Raw genomic sequence first — 5,110 nt, 5'->3', positions numbered from 1 at the left:
TTATTAAGGTTGGTAGGATGTAACACCCCACTTTTTGAACCCTAATTTTCGAACCCTAAGATGATTTCTTTTATTTCTTTTAATGCCATGAATTAAATGACGAGTGGAATTATTATGTGATTTCTTTGGTGACCTAATTTTGGTTCGAAGTTATGATTGTGGCTTGACCGAGTCAACTCCGTTGGATAGGTGACGTGGTTGTTTTGAATAATTGATGTGGGGTGAATTTATTTGTTTTCAAATAATTAATGATTTATTTTTACAAGCTCGAATTTGGTAATGGTAAAATCACAATGTGAATTTAATTAAATCCTTTCCTTGAGGATTATTTATTAGACTAAATTCCAACACATCTGATGAATTAAATAATTGATACAAGTCCAATCTAATAAAGAATAAATTGTGGGCTACACTTTTTAAATAAAATTTTAACAGGGTCTTGAGCCCAAACTAATTACTTATTCAAATAATATCCCTAGCCCAATCCCAATTCCTTTTGAGCCCAAGACTCTAAATTCTTCCTTCCGCCATCAGAGCCCTTCTCTTCACCCTTCACGTTGAATCCTCCTTCTGCAAGGAAACATTTTTTCAAATTTTAAAATTCAGTCAAAACAATTAATCCCAAATTAATTGAGCAATCAAACACCAAAATTACTCCCATTCCACGTTTCAGCAATTATTCCCCTCTTCACCCATTCTTGCAAATCTTTCCTAATTTTTAGACCACAATCAAAGTGAAATCAATCACCAAAAATGACTCTCAATACACGGCTATATAAATCCTCATACCCTAATCTCTTTCCCTCACACAAATTCGCAGCCACTCACTTCTTCACAAAACGGCGGAGGGAGCAGTAGAAAGGAATTTCGTTTTTTTTTCCTCACTAAATCCTAATTTCATCACGGTAATCACTCTCTCATGCTCCTTTCATGTTCTTCCTCATAAAATGAAATATTGTTTACCCCGAAGCCCTTCTGACAAAAATTAGGATCGATTCGGGAGGGGGAGAAGCCAGAAGCTCCAATCTTTTGTTTCAAGCCAATTTGTTCTTTCGAAGGTATACAACTCTTCCATCAAATACTAAAGCCATATCACTACTTTAGTCACTGTCGTTTTTCCTATAATCCGAAACCCCTCCAATAATCAAGTAACTGAAGTCACATGAACTAAGATCGAAAAGTTAAATCGAAATCGTACCTCTGACTGGGAATTTGGGGCTGCTTCGGGGAAGATCGGGTTTCGAGAAGGGAGAGGGGCCGAGAGGGAGAGAGATGGAGTTTTGAGAATACTCCGTTCTGAGAACATACAATAGAGAGAGAAAGAGTAGCCGATGGTTTTGGAAAGAAGTAATTGTGCTCATTAGTCATTTACTTAATTTCTTATTGAGTCCTTGCTTTTAAAAAAATGAAAGAGGATAGGGGAGTGTGGTGTATAAATGTTTTTTTTCTTTTATTTTAAATCTTTGTTTTAAAGCAGAGGGGTACGTGTTTTAAAATGGGAGTACCTAATTACTTCTAATTCTTCAAATTTTTAAAGTGGAATGGGAAATAATTATCTATTACTTTTATTTCTGAGTTCTTGTTGTAAAGTAGAAATGAGAGTGGGGTACGTGTATTATTATGGGTGGGGTAAAACTTTATTTCTTGTTTAATGGTTGATTCTAATTTTGAGGTGAAAAAGAATGGGGGTGTACTGTACGTGTAGTCTGGGAAGGGAGTATTTTCATTTGGGTTAATTAAACCATCTTTCTTTCTTTTTTTTCTTTGGTTGAATGGGTGTGCATAATTAATTTGGGCTGATTCTTTTAAGGCAATGGTCGACTCCTTTTAAATCTCTTGGGCTTGATATATACTTACTCTTTTATTAGACTACATGGTGTTTTAATCTTTAGGCAGTGTTAATAAAATTTGTTGAGACGTAAGCGGGCGAAATTAATTGAAAAGATCAAGATTTAATTGGGAAGAATTCATAATCATATCGGTATAATAATTGAAGCTTTAGGATGCAAGCATCTTAGCTTTTGCTTGACTTCTCATGTTGATATACGTGCTATTTCCAATATTTGAAGGTGATATCTTGCGCGCGAAACATGATTCCAAGGGAAAGGATATAGTTGAGACTTAAGCGCTTTGAGGTGGGCTTTCTTTTAAATAAGGACGATGTCCTAAATACTTTATCGATGGGAATGAAATTGTGTTTATCATGCCTTATTTGATTTTTAACATGCATGTCTGATATGGCTTTATGCCATTATTATCTAAATCGAATTCGGGTCCTCGTAGGGCCGCAAACCCTACTTGGACTAGTGTACACCTATGGTAGATCGTGTGCTTGCGTACGGGCTGGCCGGTCTAGTGACTTGGTTTGTGGCCACATTCCAAGTCATGTATTGGCAGATATGGCTAACGTCTATGGGAAAATGACTAATCAGTCGACTTTTACAATGGGAAATGATTTTGAGTGCCTCGGGCCTTTCTAAAGCTAAACCCCGATGGGTACATACGTATGGCATGATAAATAATTATTTTTATGAAAATGTTTTCGGCATAAGTCCACCGAGTATTTTTATAGTACTCAACCGTGCATGTGTTTTCCTTATGTGCAGGTTGAGCGGCGACGAGCGGTTGGCGGTGTTGAGAAAATTAAATAAATTGATAGTATTGTCTTGAAACTCCGAGTGTCGTCTTGTCTTCACACACGACTTCACTCTTCTCTTGGATGCTTCCGCTGAAACCTGTTTTACTTATTTTTGGTTGATCTTGAAACTATTTTGATTTCCGTTTAGAATCTAAAGGCGTGATATGTTTTAGAGTACGTTGAACCCTTGTTATTTTGAATATCAATGATGATAATTGTATTCTCTATTTGGTCTATCTGTCAAAACGTCACCCTGACCCTTTTCCTTTTGATTATTGTTCATTAATTACCTTGGTCAGACCCCTTTTATAAAACCCTAGTCCCTTTTCTTTGATTGCATTTAAGTACTGTTAGGTCGCGATCGCCGCATTTAATAACCCTAAAGGGCGGTCGTGACAATACTGACTTTCCTAAAATGACCGAACAAACTAGTACAGGAAGTGGGGACCAAATTTCCCTAAATGTCTAGGTTCTGGAAAAGCTGCAAAAAAGTAAAAAGATAAAGCAGAGAGAGTAAACAGCTTGCAGATTTGATCCTAACTACTAACAAACTTCATTTTCTTCGGGTATCCAACGGGAAAACAGAATAGAACAGAGTAATAAACATCATGAAAACAGAGCAAGTTCCAGATCTGAGATTAAACAAGGAATTAAAGGCTAAACTCGACAGATCTAAACTACTGGACCTAGCAGATGCGAGAACAAACAGTAAATAGCCATAACCATGCAGAATATAAACAGCAACTTCAGATCCACTACGATTCACAAATTCCCAACGTCTCCACAATCAGATCCAACAATTCCAACAACAAACCAACAGATCCCAACTCCAAACATTCAACAAACAACCTTAGATTCAACCAACCTCAACTCTGATTCAACAATCAATTGCGAAAAGCATCCAAAATCAGTAAAACCACATCAAACATCAAAAACCAAAGTAAAACAGAAAGTAGAAACTGCCATAGCCACGAGAATAATATCCAAAACACAAAACGGTCGTCGAGCTTCCGACAAGGAAGTTGACGGCGAGAATAAACAACGGAAAATAAAAGCAAATTGTATCTTCGCCCTCGTAAGGACGGTGTTACACCACAGAAACTAGCAAGGAACTACCACAGTAGCCGGAAGTCACCCCATAAGTGCCAAGTGTGTGTGAAGTAAAGTGAACTATGATTGGAGAGTGAAGCTAAGGAGACTAAGTGTAAAAGATCAAAAAAATGCTAAAAATGAAGGCTCTTCTTCTAAAAGGGGTCGTCCCTTTATATAGGCAGCAATCCCTAGGGAGTTCTCTCTTCATAATTTTTCTTTTTTGCCCTTCATATTTATATTTGCTCCTTCCTCCATTTTTATATTCTGACAGCATTCATTTTCATCTCCTAGGTCTAGTAAATTGCTGGCGTTTTCACTTCTTTTTCCTCATTTTCCTCTGCCCTTGGTAATTTATATGCCCTTCCCAGGTCCGGCAGATTTTTCACGCACCTGAACTTAGAAACAGACATTAGTGCACCGAAAACACAGAGTTTTGATCTAAAACCAATACATGAAACGAACCTTATCACTCTCTTTTCTCTCGGTTTATGAGAATCGCATATTTGTTGAAGTTGCGTTATCTCATTTATAAATGTCACAGTAGTGTAGATACTTGCTTGTTCCGGTGGTAGTTTGTGAGATTCGTTTTTTTGATAACGACGGTTTTTTCCCTATGTTTTATGCGCAGAACATTTAACTCGTCATTTATAATTTTTTCATTGATGGCACCTCCGATATCTACCTCCCTACCCATTTAAATTTTGTTAGAAGACATAATGATCCTTTTCCATTTACAAAGTACCATACTTTTGTATTTCTATTTGAGGTACGGTAGGCGTATGCGAAATCGTCATAGGAGGCAGTTTATTAGGCATTACTCAATTCTAAATCGAATTACACCACAAGTCCAGTACATAAACCCCTTGTATTCGTGAGGGACATTGATTGCTTAGTGATCCTCTGTATGGATAGGAATACATTTGAGAGATTGTGTATTCTTCCAAAGAAAGTGGAAGGTTGAGAAATAGTAGGTATGTATTCGTTGAGGAGCAAGTTGCAATATTTTTAGGGATACTCACACACCAAAAGAAAAACGGGTATAAGTTTCAACGTCAAGCAGCCAGGTGAAACTATGCATCTTGTTCTACTAGCTGTTATCAGATTACGCACCATTTTGTTGCCTAAACAGAACCTGTCACGGATGATGACGACGACCCAAGGTGGAAATAATTTAAGGTACTATGTTCCCTACAAGGATAACTTAGTTTAGTAATTCCAGAATAATACCTAAGTAGACTATACCTAAGTATTTATTTTTTTATTATGGAAATTTATATAATGTGTTGCCTAATTTTTTATTTACAAAAAACGACCAAAAATTGTTAGTAGTGTTGTACGCCCTCTGCCTCATATTACTCGCACTTTTCTGTTTCGGCTCAT

General features: G+C 36.9%; 2 long non-coding RNA genes across 2 annotated transcripts; one reads left to right on the top strand and one right to left on the bottom strand.

The window, feature by feature from the left end:
• Nucleotides 1-300: 300 nt before the first annotated feature.
• LOC121764695 lies at nt 301-1,383 on the bottom strand. Its single transcript, XR_006042605.1, has 2 exons — nt 1,199-1,383; nt 301-570 (listed from the first exon to the last, which is right to left on the bottom strand). It is a non-coding gene; the product is annotated as an uncharacterized LOC121764695 (long non-coding RNA).
• On the top strand, nt 577-2,859 carry LOC121764696. Its single transcript, XR_006042606.1, has 4 exons — nt 577-905; nt 990-1,058; nt 2,070-2,135; nt 2,607-2,859. It is a non-coding gene; the product is annotated as an uncharacterized LOC121764696 (long non-coding RNA).
• The last annotated feature ends 2,251 nt before the right edge of the window (nt 2,860-5,110 follow it).

This window comes from Salvia splendens, chromosome 14 (assembly GCF_004379255.2).
Source record: "Salvia splendens isolate huo1 chromosome 14, SspV2, whole genome shotgun sequence".
Lineage (NCBI taxonomy): Eukaryota > Viridiplantae > Streptophyta > Magnoliopsida > Lamiales > Lamiaceae > Salvia > Salvia splendens.
This window is presented reverse-complemented; position numbering and strand designations above follow the sequence as displayed.